An 18,984-nucleotide genomic window follows, 5' to 3' on the forward strand; every position below is an offset into this window, starting at 1 on the left:
CAAAAATCTCTCTCCAGTTTTCTCCCAAGATCAGACAATGTGCATTCAGCTGCTTTGTAAGGATGTCTTTCTCTTGTATTTTCTGTCTCTCCCAAAACTCAGAGGCTGCGTCTAGACTGGCAAGTTTTTCCGCAAAAGCACCTGCTTTTGCGCAAAAACTTGCCAGCTGTCTACACTGGCCACTTGAATTTGCGCAAGAACACTGACGATCTGATGTAAGATTGTCAGTGTTCTTCCACAAATACTATGATGCTCCCGTTCAGGGAAAAAGCCCTCTTGTGCAAATGTATTTGCGCAAGAGGGCCAGCGTAGACAGCTCAGGACTGTTTTGCACAAAAAAGCTCCGATGGCGAAAATGGCGATTGGAGCTTTCTTGCGCAGAACCGCGTCTAGATTGGCACAGACTCTTTTCCACAAAAAGTGCTTTTGTGCAAAAGCGTCCATGCCAATCTAGACGCTCTTTTCCACAAATGCTTTTAACACAAAAACTTTTCCGTTAAAAGCATTTGTGGAAAATCATGCCAGTCTAGACATAGCCAGAGAGATCACTCTGTCCAAAAACTCCTAGCAGATTCAAAACTCCCTTAGGTGAAAATAATCTATGGGCCAGCTGGGTTATTACTGAAATAGTGCTGGCTTGATTGCACAAGCACCTGCTGTGCCTGTAGGGTTGTGCAGATAGATGCCACAGTAGATTGGATGCAGGGTATTAACTGCACTCTTTTCATCTCCCCCATAATCAGTCATTTGCAAAGACTTAGCTTCTATAGAAGTCATGTGTAAACAATCGCTTCCTTTCCTGTGTAGTGCCAACCCAGAGACCTTTGGTGAGAGCTGCTAGATGACTAATGCATTCATCACACAGGAGATTGGCCAGCTCAGCTCCACAGTGATGTCACCCAGCAAATTAATCTTTGTTCTCCTCTTGGTTTGTCCCAGTTCTTAAGACAGTTGCTGGGCAAACTGAGCTGTGGTCACACTTAGGGCAGGTAAAACAGGTACCCGGAGCATGACTGGGCTTGTTTAAAATATAGCTTCCTATTTCCCTTGTTTCCCCCTCTCCCCTTCACTTTCTCATGTACTCTGCCTTTGTTTGACTTGCCGGCTCCCTTTACATGTTTTGTTTTTTTTCCCAGAGGAGGAGGGAACTTTGATATGCCACCCAGAAGTCTGGAACCATTCAGAGAGCGCTCAGTGCAATCGAGCATGTCATAGCACTATTTAGTTGTGCAGCACCTTTCCTTCTGAAGGATCTCACTCACATTACAAGGTACAGGAGGCCCCTGATTTGCGACTGCCTGGGTTCTGGCCCCCCCGTACTTACAACCATTTTTGTAAGTGCAGAAGGGGCCAAAAACCCCTGACTTACGACCTTGGCCCGCACTTACGATGGCGCACAGTGCCTCTCGTAAATGAGGGTTCGAGTTACAATGCCCCCGACTTGCAACACTTCCCCCAGAACCAATCGCATCGCAAGTCAGGGGTCTTCTGTATAGCTTCTTCACCTTAGACACCATATCAGTGCAGCCAGCAAACCCAGCACACTTCCTGCACCCATAATGCTATATAGAGGTTTCAGGAGAAGTGAAGACTGATTTCTCCAGTGTGAACTGGTTGGAGAATTTTGTCATAATGCAATTAACCCACACTGGAATGTGCTCAAGCACTTGGGTGAGCCCTCCTTACAAAAAGGCCTTCAGAGCATTACCAACCACAAGACTGAGTTTGTATGTTTTCACTGTTTTTCATGGGTGTCCAATATCCTAGGTGGGGGAAGGCATGGTTTTCCCAAACTGTCAGGCATGACCCCACCCACACTCCACCCCCCGAATGACTGTTCTAGGTGTACAGAAGGGGAGTGTTGCTGCTGCGGAGCGCCTGTCTTGCCTGTGCTTTGGGGCTGGGGAGACTTGGGCCGCGTGCCCTCCTCCCTCTCTTGTGCTCCAAGCTGGGGTGCACATGCACTCACCCTCCTCATGGTGCAATTGTTGAGAATGGAGAGTCAAGTGACCCTCTGGACAGAATCCTGGTGCATTCTAAATGTTCCTCACAACTCCATCCTGTGATCTGATACACACATTTGGTCAGATGATGTTCCCACCTCTCCTAAATCCTTACCTCCTGGACTGTCTTGTCAGCCTATCTTAAAGGTTAAATTTAATTGTTCAGTACCTAAATGTCCCTGAGTAACTGATGGCAGCAGAGATCTTGCCCTAGGCCAAGCAGCCAGCCAGAAAGATAACTCATTGTTTAGTTTGCCTGCGTCCCACACCTTCCCAGGTGAAAAGGGTTAGGAATAATGATACTAGACTCCTTAGGAACCAAGAGCTCCCACGTGGGAACTTTATACAATCAGCCACTGAAAGCTGGAGAGCAGAGGTTAGCAGTGAAATAATCCATATTAGGCTTTGTAATCAAGTTTCTGCTTGCCTATGCTGCAATTACAATGAAGTCATGGATGTCACTTACAACATGGGGCAAATTTGTAATGTGGTAGGACCTTAAGTGTTGCACAAGTGGGCTAAGACCTTGGGTGTGTTCTCTACTCACCTATAATTGTAAGGTAGACTAGGCCTTTGAAACCATTTTCAAACATGTAGACAGAATTTATGTCCTCCATCTAACACAGTCAGAAGCCATACCATCAAAACCACACTATCCACTATCGCAAATAGTCACTGGCTATGTCTGTGTTGAGAACTTTCTCCAATTCTCTCCACTTGTTCCTTTTCTTCTCTGCTACTTACTAGTATAGCCAGGCCTGGCCACTTGTATTTTGCCCCCAAGTCCTCTAACCCTGCAAGATTTGATGACCCAGTGGTAAAAAGACAGCAGTCTGGTGCTTCCCTTGTTGGTCTCACATGGAAGGAGATTTGAGAAAGTCCTCTTTAAGGTTTGGACTAGCGCAACCATTAAAAACAAAATGACAAAGCTGTCCCCAAAGTTCAAAGAAACCACAGCTTCCTCCTAGAATAGTGGAGGCAGGCACTGAGCTCAGTTCTAGCACGCTTGATGGCCTTTTTTGAATGGCTGGTCAATTGCTAGCTGTAGTACAAACAGAGTGAAGGAAAGGCGAACCTTTAAACTCCAGCATCAAGATGTTTTCTTAGCCTGGCTGGACCTGTCCGCTAATGAAGTTTGAAAAGAGTTTTGGTTGGAACCTCCTGATGATGGCAGGAAGCTCTGCCCCCAGGCAAAGTTCCAGCAGATCTTGGAATTACTGCCTGCAAAACAGGGGCAGATGACGATTTTGCAGGGCCAAGGGCAGCACAATTTCGCAGGGCCCCCCTTTGACACGGTGCTGCGCGGTGGTGCCACGGCGCATGCGTGGGGCTTCTCGAAGCGCAGGGCCCGGGGCGGCCGCTCCGCTCCGCTCGCCCTGCCCTATATTCGCTCCTGCTGTAAAACATCTTGTCAGGTTCAGCCTCAAGTCACACAATCAGGATTGGATCTTTGGAGAGCCCAATGGCTGCTGCCATCATTATTATTAGTATTGCAGTAGCATCTAGGAACCCTGCACATGGACCAGGATCCTATTGTACTAGGAACACAGAACAAACAGCCCCAAAGAGATTCACAGCATAACACAAACATGTCACTGTATTATCCTCTAGTCCCATGCAGGAACAAGTCTAACTGATGCAGTGCAGATAACTGGATCTGTGGTTGGTGAGCTGCCTGCAACAGGGCTCCCATCATGGCTAATTTACGTTCCTTTGAACTGATGTTATCAATGGTGGGGAAGTTTTCCGTAAACGGGGGCTTTCATGCACCAGGATCACGGTCTGACACAACATCCATCTGCACTGCAATGGCTCTTTGATTCAACCCAATGATATTGGGCCAATGCATATTGCAATGTGTTGTTACGATAGATGTGTTAGTGCTGTAAGACAAACTTAGTGTTCACAGGCTGCCTCCTTTATAACAAGACAAATAGTAGTTCCCAACATCCAGGTGATGCCTATTAGCAAAGCAACCGCTGAGAAGGAGATCAAAATCAAGATCTTGTCCACAAGAAACAAGGGCTGTTCTGACCAAAACAAACAAACAAACAAACAAAAAAAACCCAAACACTTCCATAGCTGGCAATCCAAATTAGCAAAAAGTATTTCTATTAACAAAACGCATCTCATTTTTCTATTCTGCCCTTTGAGCAAACTCTGTCTCCTCTTCATTGGGGAGCTCAATTCTCTATACAAGAATCAATTATTTTGCATTGATTGAAGCACAAACACTTGAGCCTATCATTGCTAGCTGTAATATTTTGTGCTAAGACATCTGCTTTTTTGCCTGGCATCTCTTTGCTGCTCTGCTGATCCATCTGGGCCCAATATTTCTGAGTACATAGCCCACCATTCTTGATGTAAGGGGACTGTTGGTCCCTTACTAAAACTTAGTGCATATATGTGTGTGTATGTGTGTGTGTGTGTGGGGAGGAGGGGGGTGGAGTGGCTAGCTCCCATCACCAAAAGGAAGGGGAAGGATTGATGGAAAATGAGGGCCCCGAGACTGTCATGAGAAGTGGGGAGAGGCCAATGCTTCAGCTCAGCCTGATGGACAATGTGGGCAGGCGAAGGAGGCAGTCAGGAGGCTAGGGATGTGAGCTGGATTTGCCTCGGTCAGACAGTGTGCAGCCCAGCTAAGGAGAGAGCAGGGACCCAAGCGGAGCTGTGCCAGCCAGAAAGAGTCAAAGAAGCAGCCCAAGGAGCAGGTCAGTGCTGGGAGCAGAGCTGCAGCAACAAACTGCAGAGAAGCAGCCTAGGGAGCAAAGCCACAGAAGGAGCCAGAGAGTAGACCCGTAGTTAGCAGTGCTGACCGGAAACTAAAAGTCCTGTTACAGGAATGGATTGCAGTCAGCCTACCCCACCCCCACTCCCTACCACCAGCCCTGAGGGCAGGAAGCTGCTGCAGGAGGGGCAGCTCAGTGAGAGAGAGACAAAGAACAGGCTAGGACCGGTGGGAAAGGTAAGCATCAGTTCTGGGTGGGTGGTTGGAAGTGGGATTTGCCCCTTCCCCAGCCCTGCTGTGCTTATCCTGTGCCCTCCCTCACTCCAGAGACCGACTCTGCCCCCCACCCTGCTGTGCTTGTGCCCCCAGCCCCTGCCTTGCTGCAGCTGGGGACCAATCCTGCCCCGCCCATGTGCTGCTGTGTTCTTGGCCCTAGCTAGCCTCTGCCTCACTCCAAGGTCCAGCCCCAGGCAGCTCTTGCATTCCAAGCTCTGGGCTTCTCCCCACACACTGTGGTGCCCCTCACTCCTGAGCCCTCTGCCCATGCAACCCTTTTAATTTATTTCCCTCCCTTGCACCCATTTATGGGAAGGCAGGTGGTATCACCCTGTCAGTTTCTGCTTTTTACAGTCATTTCCAGGAGGGTACAAGTGTGCTTGATGCCAAGCCCGCCGAAAATTAATCAGTCCCTGGCAGCAGCCAGGGCCAGAGGAGCAACCTGAGCTGAGCAGAGCTGCACCAGTCAGAGCCAGAGGAGCTGGCCTGGGGGCTGCGCTGGAGGCCAAGCAGCAGCAATGCTGAGGCAGAGCAGAGCTGGGGCTGGAGCAATCTGGGTGCAGTGAGCAACTGGGGAGCATGAGAGGGTACTCTGGGCAGTGGGCCCAGCACAAGGAGACACCCCAGACAAGAGGCCTTTCAGGCTAGACTGGAGGGGGATAGTAACCTCGAAGTGGGGGAAGGGATGCTGGCAAGAAGAGTCCTGCCACCTAGAGCTGAAGGTGTTTGGGTCACTGCCAGAGCAAGTGTCTGCCTCACAGCATCCCTGCAGCACAGCCAGGGCCTACGCAGGAGGCCCGGGACATGTGTGGAACAGACTGTGACCTGTCCTTGCCTTCCAGTGACTGAGGTTTGTGATGTCCCCCAGCCATTCCCATTTATTTGTTTAATTGTTGTTCAATAAAGTGTATTGGCTTTGAACCCGGGAGCGTACTGGCAATCAAAATGGGCCCGGGAAATGGGTTGAGAATGGCCCACCCCATGACATCCCCCCTACGTGCCCCTCAAGCCCCGCCCCCTGCGTCATATCTGGCACGTGGCGCAGGTGGCGGATCGGGCTCTGTGTGCTGCATAAAGTGCAGACTCGGAGCTGCTCAGAGGGGCAACGGTGTGCGCACACAATGGCCCACGGGACGACAGGCCATCGGGAAATTCCCGGTATCCCGCGGGGCCAATTTGCCCCTGTTTGAACCATACGTAATAATTAGTAGGCTAGGGAAGTGTTCAGTGTGGAGAGAGCACCCCGAAGTGAGGACATGGTAGCCCAGCTATGGGCATTAATTTTCGCAGAGGGACCACTCCAAGTATTTGGTGAATGGTCACAGGCTGCTCTTTTCTACTATTAATGGAGGGTCAGGGAGTGAGTTTGGGTGCAGGGAGGGGGTTGTGACCTGGGGCAGATGGTTAGGGTGCCAGGTGCAGACTCTGGCCAGGAGGTGCTTACCATAGGCATCTGGTTTCTAGCCAATGGATGCTGTGATGAGGATGCTGGGGGCAGGAGAAGGGCACGGAGACCCACTGCTTCCTTTGCTCCAAGGGGTGCACACACAGACACACACTTGCCCTGGTAGCTGGCTGCTTTGAGTCACGTGTGGGGCTATGGCAGGCAAGCAGCCTGCCTGCACACACCCCTGGGTCATAGGACGTTAGCAGCCAAGAGGGCCTGGATCCAAATTTTGGCAGGTTGGATCCAGCCTATGGGCCACATTTTGCCTATCCCTGCCCTAAGTGACCACAATAAGATTGGGAGCTGATCCCCCAGGAATCCTGGGCCCAGCTTTGTTGGGGTTACAAGGACTTTGCCACATAGGAGAGTGGAAGGGGAACCCTGGAAGGTCAGGCAGGCTTCTGGGAAAAGGACTCAGACCCTTTCACTAGCCAATTTCACCAGGGTAATGTATAAGCCAGGAAAGTCCCCCTCAATAGTGTGATCATTCCCCCCGCTTACACTGGCACAGCTTCCAGATTCAGTATGTTCTGGGAGATTTTTTTTTTTTAGTTGTCATGGCTACAGAGTTAGCTGTACCTCTGTCTCCTTTTTGGTCTCTTTGAAAGCAGCCCCACAGGCCTCTTGGAGGAGACCATAAATCAGATGGGAGTGGCCTTTCTGGACCAAATTAGTTTTGCCGGCAGCAGCGGAAAGAGTAAACTCTTTAAAGTTAACTGTTCATGCATTGTCCTGTAACAACCGCTAGCTACTTGCAGAGAAGGAGCTTATAGAGTCATTCTTTTTTCTTCCTTCTTGTTTTTCCTGATAGCCCTCTAATAAATTATATATATTCATATAATACATATCTCAATAGCCATATGAATGTTCAGATTTCATAGATTATTACAGAACAGTTCCAAATCCATCACAATAAGCAAAATGGAATATCTCCATGGGCGCATGAGAATTATGGGAGGAGTGAATAAACCCCTACTCTCCCCTGGAAAATTCCCACAGTTCCTTACAGACAGATTCCAGAGCTCATCAGGGCTGGCACCTCGTCCAACCTGCTTGCAAACATGACAAAGACTTTATAGAATGTTCTGCTCTTTGGGGAACAAGAAAGTTTGAGCTGGAGCATTTGAAAAGCTTCCATGAGGTATGCGAAGTATGTGATCTTCAGGTGATTATGGTTCATATGCGAATCTATGCAGAGAGCCAGGACTCAGATAAAATGGAGGAAGGCTCCTGCATCCAGCACCTGCAGACTCCATGGGGTCATGCTGTTCTGCCAGAGAGGAACACAAGGCTGAGTGGCACTTTGGAGCTTGACCCACAGCTTAAAGTGGTGGGAACCAGGCTGTTCTCAAGCATGGGACGACCTATAGGGGCTTCAGATTTTCGTGATGAGAAAGGAGATTTCATGGACCTCTGTAACAAGAAGACAGGACTCTTGCATTGAGTTACACTTACTTCAGATTTGGGAATATTGCACAAAGATACAGAAGTAATTGCAGCTAATTAATGCTGGCGAGCTCTTGTTAGCACCAACCAGGATGAGAGAAGGTCTGGCACCTCTCTCAGAGCTGGCTATGACAGATGAGCACCTGTAGGAAACCCTTAAGTTCAGCTAAGTGTGGGAGGAAACTTTAGGCTGAAGTTTTTTTTTGAGTTACCAATAAAGCCAAACCCTTATAGAGGGTGAGCTGTGGAAACTAATTTGTTGGTGAACTCTGGCAACACTAGGCTAAGTGCACAGCTTATTCATACTCCTCCACTCTGAGGTATTTTGATGATATTTAAAGATGAGACCCTCATCCAGATGTGACTGGCTTTTGAATATAGACAAAAAACAGGGCTATGTAGCATTTTAAAGACTAACAAGATGGTTTATTAGGTGATGAGCTTTCGTGGGCCAGACCCACTTTCTTAGATCAAATAGTGGAAGAAAATTGTCACAACCATATATGGTTGTGACATATATGGTTGTGACAATTTTCTTCCACTATTTGATCTGAGGAAGTGGGTCTGGCTCACGAAAGCTCATCACCTAATAAACCATCTTGTTAGTCTTTAAAGTGCTACATAGTCCTGTTTTTTGTTTCAGCTACACCAGACTAACACGGCTACATTTCTTTCACTATTCTGAATATAGTCAGGTATGCTGCACCCTGATCCTATCTTGGAAGCAGGCTGTAAATATTCAGAATGTAGCTGTGCCAGAAGGTTGGATTTGCAATGGATTATAAAACATGGAAAGGGAGAGCAGCAGCTCTGAGCTCAGCACTACATTTGACTTTCAGCATAAGCATGCAAGCAGACTCTTTATCTGCAGGTTGTTAAATTAGATGAGAGACATAGCTAAGGTCTAGTCCTGAAATGCAGAACCCCACCCTTACTGCCCTCAGCCAACACCCCGTCCATCAGTGTTGAGCTACCTTTTACAAATGAAAGACACTTTTGCAAGTTGTAGCAGCTGCACAGAGCCCTCAGAAAGTGGCATTGGGAAGGTTTCAAATCCTTTAGGCATGTCCCCGGCATCTGTGAGCTGGAGATGCATCTGTTAGGCTCAGGATTTTATTAATTTCTTCTGTGACTTGATAATCGGCTGTCCATTGCCAACCTCAAGCAATCAAAATTAATGAATCAGTCCCCCCCAAAATCATTCAACCAGGTTAAAAATAATGAATTATTAAAAAGTAATACCTTCAGGGTTCCTTTTTATTTGCCTCTGAGCTTTTGAGCTTTGGGATTCTTGTTTTCAAGGGTTTTTCACTGGGATGATGAAGGCGGAGGCGGTGCAACCCACTGGGGGCCCTAGGCAGCAATACTTTTAGAAGCACCTTCCACAACATATAATGACAAGTGAATGGGGCCCTTTGAACTTCTCACGGCCCTATGCAAGTGCTTAGACTCCTTATGCCTACCATTGGCCCTGGATGATGGTTAGAAACTTTGGCCTGATCAATACAACAAATAAACGTTGTAGAGGATGTGAATAATCCACACCCCAGAGATACTGACCTGATCCTTGGTGTAGACAGAGATAGGTTGATAGAAGAATTCTTCCGCCATCCTTCCATTGGCATAGCTACCACCTCTCAGGGAAGCAAATTATCTACAGGGATGGGAGAAACCTTCCCATCATCCCACGTATTATCTATACTGAGGCTTTGTCTACACTTAAAATTTGAAAGTGCAGCCACAGCAGTGCTTTAAACGGAAGGTGTGGCCACAGCACGAGTGCTAGGAGAAATCTCCCAGTGCTCTGTGTAAACCACCTGTGCAAAGGAAGTCGCTAACAGTGCTGAGAGCATATATCCCAGCGCCATAGCCTGGTTCGCACAGGTGCCTTTCAAGGCTGTAACCAGTGTGTGTGTTTTTTCACATCCCTGAGCCAGAAAGTTACCGCGCTGTCAAGTGCCAGGGTAGACTTAGCTATAAGGACTACAGTGGCATTGCTGGTGAACTGCTATAGTGTTCTAAGTGTACAGAATCCCATACTGTCTGTTTTAAATGAAAGTTGAGGTCAGGTCTATGCTTAAAATGTAGGGTGCTCAGTGGGATGTGACAAATCCGCAGTCTTGAGTGTTATAGCTACACTGAGCGCTACTCCTTTAGTGTAAATGCAGCTAGGTGGGTAGAGGAATTCTTCTGTGTCCTAGCAACTATCACTTGGGAATAGAGATGTAATAGTGTACACAATTAACTGATTAGCCAAAGCTTATCGGTTAATGCTATAGACTACACGCATTTCCCTCTCCCACCTTCACAGTCAATTTTTTACCAGGCTGGCCAGCAGTCTGGCTCAGTCCCGGCTTGTGCAGGGTCTGGGACCTAGCCCACTGCGGCTCTGCATTTAAAATGTATTAGGAGATGCGTGGGCAGGCAGCCCAGATCAGTTCTGGCTCATGCCAGGTCCGGGAGCTCAGACAGTCCTGCTGCCACCCTATGCTGCTGCCTCTGTATCAGAGGCAGCAGCACGAGGCGACAGGCCATCGGTCTGCGAGGGGAGCTGGTTTTAAAACTGGCTCCCCTCATGGACCGGCTCCCACCTGGCTCCCAACGCTGCTGCTTCTGATACAGAGACAGCAGGCTAGAGTGGCAGGGGACTCCTTGGCAACGGCGCCAGAGTGCCCTGGCTGCTGGCCCCTCCCCCGGGGACTATAGAATTGTCAAATAACCAATCAGAATTCACGAGGTTAATCAACTATTCAATTAACTGATATTTAACATCCCTACTTGGGAAGGAATGTTCCTACCCAGGCGGAACACCCCTTCTGTTGGTGTAGGCTGTGTCTGCACTTTGGTGTTTTGGCACCATAGCTCTGGCAGTATCTCCCCCCTAAGAGTCGCCTGTAATCACATAACTTCAGGGGCTGGTGCTTTCAGAAAATCACTAAATATGCTAAGAGTGGTGAGTTAATCACAAGGGTTGGCAATGCTGAAGCTAGTCGTGCCAGGAGACATCCCAGAACATTGCCCAACTTCTTACAGCGCATCACATATAGTATAGTAGGAGTCTGTTGAGAATAATGTTTCCTACTTATATGGCATTTCGTGAGCATTAATGAGTCTCTGCAGCACCACTGTGAGGTATGTATGTAAGGGACAGTAGGCCTGTTTTATAGATGGGGGAAACACACAGACAGGAAAAGCCATGGAGAGTGTCAGAGCTGGAGGGGTAGAACTTCTATATTTCTGGTGTCACTGCTTTCCTCTCTCACATTACTTTCTAAAATCATAGACTCATAGAACTGGAAGGCAGGAACTCAAGAGGTCATCAAGTCCAGTCCCCTGCCCTCATGGCAGGACCAAGCACCATTTAGATAATCCCTGATAGAGGTCTATGTAACCCCTTCTTAAATATTTCCAGAGATGGAGATTCCACAACCTCCCTAGACAATTTATTCCAGTGTTTCACCACCCTGACAGTTAGGAAGTTTTTCCTAATGTCCAACCTAAACCTTCTTTGCTGCAGTTTAAGCCCATTGCTTCTTGTCCTATCCTCAGAGGCCAAAGAGAACAACTTTTCTCCCTCCTCCTTGTAACACCCTTATAAGTACTTGAAAACTGCTATCATGTCCCCCCTGTCTTCTCTTTTCCAAACTAAATAATCCCAATTATTTCAGTCTTGTTTTCTAGATCTTGAATAATTTTTGTTGCTCTACTCTGGACCCTCTCCAATTTCTCCACCTCTTTTTTGAAAAGGGGTACCCGGAATTGGACACAATACTCCATGAGGCCTAATCAGTGCCGAGTAGAGCAGAAGAATGACTTCTCGTGTCTTGCTCACAACACTCCTATTAATGCATCCCAGAATCATAGCACTGGAGGATTGGAGGGGATCTCAGTAGTGCAGGGGACTGGACTAGATGACCTGAGACAAGAATCTAGATTAAGTTTTATCTAGACCATCCCTGACAGGTGTTTGTCCAATATGTTCTTAAATTTCTCCAACAACAGAGATTCCACAATTTCTCTAGTCCCTAAGGGTATGTCTACACTACCCCGCTAGTTCGAACTAGCAGGGTAATGTATGCATACCGAACTTGCTAATGAAGCCCGGGATTTGAATTTCCCGGGCTTCATTAGCATAAAGCCGGCGCCGCCATTTTTAAAAGCCGGCTAGTGCGAACCCCGTGCCGCGCGGCTACACGCGGCACGGGCTAGATAGTTCGAACTAGCTAGCTATTCCGAACTATCTGTACACCTCATTCCACGAGGTGTACAGATAGTTCGGAATAGCTAGCTAGTTCGAACTATCTAGCCCGTGCCGCGTGTAGCCGCGCGGCACGGGGTTCGCACTAGCCGGCTTTTAAAAATGGCGGCGCTGGCTTTATGCTAATGAAGCCCGGGAAATTCAAATCCCGGGCTTCATTAGCAAGTTCGGTATGCATACATTACCCCGCTAGTTCAAACTAGCGGGGTAGTGTAGACATACCCTAGATAATTTGTTCCAGTGCTTAGCCATCCCAACAGGATTTTTTCCCTAATGTCTAACCTAAATGTCTCTTGCTGCAATTTAAGACCACTGATTCTTGTTCTGTGTTCAGTGGATAAGGAAAATAATTTAATACCCTCTGATTTTTAACAACCTTCCAATCTGGAAGTCTGTTATGTCTTCTCCCCCTCGATCTTCTCATCTCTGGACTAAAGAGAGGATACAGTGTACTGGCATCAGAAGAGAATTATTTCGAGGTAGCTGAGAAAATCTAATTTGAGCAAAACTGCAGATGAAGAATGGGTGCATGTTAGCAACCCTTCTCCCCCCCTCCCACTTCCTACAGCTCCCAGCACCTTCCTTAGGGTTTGCAACATCTTGGTAGAGTACTGTGCTGTACAGCACAGTCATCAGCTAAAAATTCACCATGAAAAATTACAATGAACTAATATCTGGACTCTTTAGTTTCGTCTCTTGACCCCAAACTTGTTCATTGAAAGCAACTGAGTAACCTATGGGTCTGGTACTAGCTTGGATTCTGTCTCTTGGTTGCGCTTGTTTCTTGGCAGGGTTTCAAAGCCTAGATCCATTGTGGTTATTAAAGTCTTTCAGTTATCTTGTGAAATCAGTGAGTGCTGACAATGACTGAAGTGCCAGGAGAGCCTCCCTTATTCTTTCGCTCTCTGTCTCTCATGAATCTGTTCCCATGAAAATGATGATTTAGGTGAGCAGGGCGTCATAGTACTGCCCAAGGCACTTACTGGCTCACTTGAAGGGAAGATGAATGTGCAATTCTTATAATCCTGTGTGAACTCTTATTTCTACTGTCTCACAGGGCTCCTGCAGGGACATATCTTAGCCATTTTATGCAGTTCCTGCAAAGGGCCACAGACAGACCCACAATTTTACAGCCACCTGCAGCTTCTGGGGTGCAAAGACACAGAGGCCAACGACACCCCTACTACCGTTAACTGCTCTTGGCAGTGGACTATCGTGCTCTGCTATATTGTCTCTACTTAAAGACTTGTTTCAAAGTGAGAGCCAAATGTCCTCAGGGTCTCTCCCACCACTTCTCATGGGGATCACACCCTCTCCAGATTGGAACCCAATCTCACTATTCATGAAAGCCTGACTTCCACCCACCACCCAGCCCTACTCTCCGGGGCTGACTTTTCTCCTGGGATGAGAGGGGAATTCAGGCTCCAGGTTCATGCTGTTTGGCTTTCTCAGGCAGTTGTGTCAGCCCTGGAAGTCCCACCCTGTCCTAGGGGAATAAAATCTTGGCCTCTCTCACCGTGTCTGTACTATCCGTGTGCCTGTAAGATTTCACGCTATGGCCAACAACAGTTTGGTTCCAAAGGGACCAGCAATCATAGGAGGGCCTCAATTTAGATTCAGGCGCCAGCAGCCCCTGTGGTGTGTAGCCCTGCTTTGAGCATGGTTAAACACCACAGTGCTTAAAATGACAGTGGCTGCCTGAAGCACTGTCTACACTAGTGCTCTGGTGAGCAAATCCTTGGGAGTAGTGCTGTGCCATAAAGAAACAGCATATCTGTATCAGGCTTCTCTATAGCCATACTGAATTTAAGATGACAAAGCACGCCTAGGGCAAAAGAGAGCCGTTAGACAGCTTGGGCCAAATTCTGCCTTCAGTAGCATAAAATGGTAGAAGAGTAGCACTGGAAGAGACCTCAATAGTCCCATTCCTCTGCAGAATTAATAACACTAGGTTCAGGGGAGCTGTAGCATGTGACAGACAATAGACCAGTATTTGCTACTGTTGTTTGCAGCCATTTTGAAGACATGTTGGTTCTGGGTGATGAGAGAAGCAAGATGGGTGAGGTAATATATTTTATTGGACTAATCTGGTGCTTCTTCCACTAGACCTGAAGAAGAGCTCTATGGAGCTCAAAAATTTGTCTCTTCACCAAGATAAGCTGGTCCAGTAAAAGACATTACATCACCCGTCTCATCTTTATATTTACAGTTATACTAGATCCATCTCTGCTCTCATTTCTTCTTGATTTGCAAGGATGGTCTTGTAATCCACACACCTACTAGGTGTAGTTCACTGTCCCATGCAGTGGCACTTAAACTACTTACAGAGAGAAAGGATAATGAGTTTGCTCTATACTACAGCCTTAGCTGAGAGGCAGCTGGCTTTTAGCTGAAGCTGTAAAGGCTCATGCACTAAGCTCCAGAGATCGGCATTACAGTCTTCCAATGACATCACTTAGGGTATGTCTAGACTGCATCCCTCTGTTGGCAGAGGGATGCAGATTAGGCAGGTCGACATTGCAAATGAAATGGGGATTTAAATATCCTGTGCTTAATTTGCATAAAAATGGCCACCATTTTTGCCAACTCAGCACTTTGTTGGCAAAAAACAGCAGTCTGGAGGGGGATCCGTCAAGAAAGCAAGCCTTTTTCGACAGATCCAGTAAACCTCCTTGCAGGAGGCATAAGGGATCCGTCGAAAAAGGCTTTCTTTCTCCACAGATTACCCTCTAGACTGCTGCTTTTTGCCAACAAAGTGCTGAGTTGGCAAATACGGTGGTCATTTTTATGCAAATTAAGTATGGGATATTTAAATCCCCGCTTCATTTGCAATGTAGACCTGCCTAATCTGCATTCCTCTGCTGACAGAGGGATGCAGTCCAGACATACCCTTAGTGAAAGCAAGAGCAAAATCAGAGCCACTGAATTCATATAGGAACCAATGGGCTATTAATAGGTTATAGCACAGAGTTCAAATAGTGTACATCTAAGCAGACAGTGTGTACAGGGTATTGAACAGAGCTGGGTTCCACACATCCCAGGCTGGATGCAGCAGTTTTCAAAGAAATGGGAAAGTTTGGGGTCTAGCTCTATTGGCCCCTCAGAGCCCTGTTTATCCTCAATTCACTGTAGACCTTGGGAGGTCCCTCCATCAAAAGGATGTTTTCTCAGACCTTCCTTTGCTGGCATTGAGTCTGATTCCTTTGGCAGCCACAGGATTTCTTACACTTACAGGGTAGCTCATGCTGCTGACAGTGGGAGGAGCATAGCAGAAAAACCTTCCCCCAACCTCCCAGCAGTGAGAAGTAGAGAGCTGGCACAGACACAGGGCAGCTCTTGAGACCTCAGGGTTACCCTCTGTGCTACAAACCTGGAGCTGGTTTTACAAAACCCTGGCCAGCTTCCTAAGAAAACAAGAAAGGGAGATTTACACTAACCCATGGGAAGCCATTTGTTTTCATTGTATTTTAAGTGATTGTTTGCCCCGCCCAGGATTATCTCATGGGAAAGAAAACCCTGGCTCAGTGACTTCTGCTGAAACTTGTTTCTGAGCCAAATTTCCTACACCTGATGCACCTCTCTATGGGAGGAAACACATGCTTCTCAGAGCACCGCATTGCCCTGGGGCAATGGTGGGGGGGAAAGAGTAGAGGGACTGTATCTTACCCTGCCCTTTCCGAACAAGTTAGGCCCGTTTGAACAGTGAGCAGAGCAGCCCTCTGAAGAGAAAGGGCATCATGTCACCCTGGGAACTGACATCACATGACAGTGGTGGCAGAAGGAACCTGTCTAAGGGAGAGGTTGAATCATCCCCTTTCTTGTGCAATTGGTCTTCACTAGTACAGTACTGCATTTATATGATGGGAACTCTTCTACAGCATAGAACCCAGGGCTGGCCTCTAGTGCACATGAGTCAGCAGGTTTCAGAAGGCCCAGGTACAGAATGGAGCAGCCCTTGCTGTGGGATCATAGCCATGCTATAGTCTGTATCTTAAGTAAGATATTCCTAACAGCATTCTAGAGTAGTTTGTCTGACATGGGATTTCATTCTTGTATCTTAAGTTACAAAACTATACTGGTCACTCTATAATACATAGCCCGATAGAGGGGCCAGGGAATAGCTACCGACTTGTCAGGGAAACCTCTCTGAACCCTCTTGGTAATAATTGCATTGAAGCAAGGTTGTACTGAGTTTGGACCCCAGCTGTCTCAGCTGCTTTACCAATTCAGTTGTGTTACTGGACATGTCACAATGTTGCAGTTCCCTGTTAACAGTGCCAGCGCCAGACCCTGGAAGCCCTAAGCAGGAATATTTTTGCTTTCCCCCTGACATGTACTAAACAATTAATAGGAGGTCCCATGCAACTGCTTAGCCTGCTTATGCCTCCACCCTCTCTGCCAGATAAGGTTAAATTAAACACAATGGTCTTACATAGGATTAGGTGCTGTTTACACTAGCAGAGTGTACAGCTCTGTTGGAGGGGTCCTCAAGGACTTGCCACACCAGGCTGTACGAGGTAGCTGCACTGAGCCAGACAATGCTTGGTATTTTGGGTAGTTATTTCCAGCCAGGACTCAGAGGAAGCGCACAGAGGCCCTGCCAGCTGGGAGCTAATTAGGCACAGCTAAGCCTATTACGGGTGTGTTAGTCTGAAAAGAGACACAAAAGAGCCATCTCTACACTAGGCAAATTTTCTCACCATTGAGAAAGCAGAGTTCACCTCCACCAGAGCTCACTCTAGCGCAGGGGTCTCCAAACTTTTCAGCCCGAGGGCCGCATTAACTATCAAACAGCAGTTCGGGGGCCGACTACACACTTGAGGTCCAAATAAAAAACAATCAAAACATGGATGTTGTTTTTAATTATTTATTTAATATTATTTTATTCAGTTATTATTTAATAACACATTGATACACTACACATGAACACCTGTATTAGTGTGAATGGTGAAATTGTTTCCTGGATGCCAAAATAGCAGACATTTCTGGCTTTAGATTTGTTGTCCCTAACATCAACAGTGACCTGAGATTATCATCGGACCAAAGATTGAAAGGTACCTTGATGCAAAAGTTTTGACATTAGGAAAGTCTTCCTTGGGCAAAAACTGGTAAAAACCCACCAGTCCTATTTTGAACGTAAATTTCCGTAATTTTTTTTCCGTAGACAAGAACTGGGGGGGAACAAGAACTACATGATATGGCTTGTACCCTTTTTCTTTTGCATTTACAGTCTATAAAAACAGGTTATGCAGGAGGTCATCTTAGGATCATGCTGATCCCTTCTGGCCTTAAACTGCAAGAAAATTGCATGGAAAGAATGCAGCTGGAAGTCTATGTCCAACTAGCATCAACCTGGGATCAGCTGCATAAAACCCACCCTGGAAAGGTGATTTGTATTCAAATCTGAGCCAACAGTAACCTCTCTCATCATTCTACCTGGTATCCAAGTGTGTTACAACCCCAGCCAAGGTTTTAGAATGAGCCGGGGACAGAGCAACTCTGGTGGAGCTGCACTGCAGGAGCTTTCACAGTGCCAGAGGCAAAGGGCGGCTGCTGCTGCTGCTGCAGTTGAGTCTGCCACTATGGAGCATAGACAGAGTGGGTGTGAGTAAGGCTTCAAGACAGAGGGAAAGAGCCTACTCCCTGTAGTGAAGGGCTAGATGGCACTGGGCTCAAGCAAAGCATAGATACAACACAGCATGCAATGTAAATACTTCCCTGTGATAGTGCAGGATTGTTCCATTGTTGACTTTTCCTTGAGTTTTAACCCACTTACTATGCACATGACAGCTGAAACACTTTGGAATGAATCACTCCATGAGTTCATTCACTCTTCACTGCTACTTCCAGTCACAGGTCCCTCCAGGATCTCTCGTGTGTCTTATCATGATGAAGACAGGGCAGTCTTGTGGGAAGCAGCAAAGCCAAATGTTGACCTCCATGGAACCCATAGGCTGCTGCACTGAGCACTGTGCCATGAGCCTGAGCCTAACCCATTCTAACTCAAGCAGGTCCAGCAATTGGCAGATTTCTGTCAGTGAATGAGCCAGCCTCTGGTGCTCAGAGGAAAGCCCCTCAGATGATCTTCCAACAGGAACCTTCTTCCTCCCTCACAGATCCAGCTTTTCAGCAACCTCCATCCTTCAGTTTGCTTCTTTCCTGCTTACTCCCCAAGCTGTCTGCTGGAATCTCCCCTCCCCACCCCCATCCACAAAGGAGTTGTGAGGCCCTGAGATTTTGATTAGAATCAGTACAATGACTGTGGTTCTGAACACTGTAAGCTCCTTGGGACAGGGACTACATCTGCTGATGGGCCTTGAACAGCACAGACCACTCAGACAGCACTTAATTATTGAACTACCAGGAACGAGGCTAGCCTGATGGCAGAGCAATACATTGTCAACCTGAGGTTCTAAGCACGAGGGCCCAGATGAGCATCTCGCTCTGTACTGAGAGAGTGCTGCAAAGGCAGCATTTTGAAGGAGCTGCTGCTGTGTCCTTGTTGATGAGACTAGCTTGCTCCTTATATGTCATTGCCAACCCTTCTTGCACAGAGGAGCTGTCGCAAGGACTGGCCTTTGAGGGTGAAGAGAAGAAACTCAGGTGACTCACAACTTTTGGGAGCTTCCCCAACAAAAGCTAATCTACGGGGAGTTGAGTTGCAGTTAAGGAAGCAAACTGGAATGGGACTGAGGAAGGGATAATTAGCAATGCTAACAAAAATTGGACTGGGGGAACCAAGAGCAAAGTGCGACAGGGTGCTCCACTTACTGCTAGCCTGGCACTCCCGTGCGAGCCACTCTGGGAATTAGCTCATCAGGTCAAC

This window comes from Pelodiscus sinensis, chromosome 4, assembly GCF_049634645.1.
Source record: "Pelodiscus sinensis isolate JC-2024 chromosome 4, ASM4963464v1, whole genome shotgun sequence".
Classification (NCBI taxonomy): Eukaryota; Metazoa; Chordata; order Testudines; family Trionychidae; genus Pelodiscus; species Pelodiscus sinensis.